Below are 383 nucleotides of genomic sequence, written 5' to 3' on the forward strand. Positions count from 1 at the left end.
AATACTGTCCATTGCTTCATGTCTGAGCGATGTTTTGCTGTTTGAACTGGCACATGTTCTCTAATGCAAATACGTTGACGTGTGGACCAAGCCATTTGGAACAAAACCTGAGCAGAGCTGGAATTTCAATTGCTGTACCACACACCCATGAGAATTTCTGTTCTCCCCCACAGTCAACTATACAATGAGATTTATGGAAGTTTCCCAAAACAAAAATAAAAATCCTTTTTAAAGCCTTGGAAGTTGGAAGAACATGGATGTGGGGGACCCAACATGTCATTGTTTCCCTGAGCAAACCTCATTACAAATTCCTGTTATACTTTAGAAACTGAATTTAAATTGTGGTCCTCCTTCAAAACAGATCAACAAGTCTGTATATGCCT

The sequence above is a fragment of the Abramis brama genome (assembly GCF_963993115.1).
Source record: "Abramis brama genome assembly, chromosome: 6".
NCBI lineage: Eukaryota > Metazoa > Chordata > Actinopteri > Cypriniformes > Leuciscidae > Abramis > Abramis brama.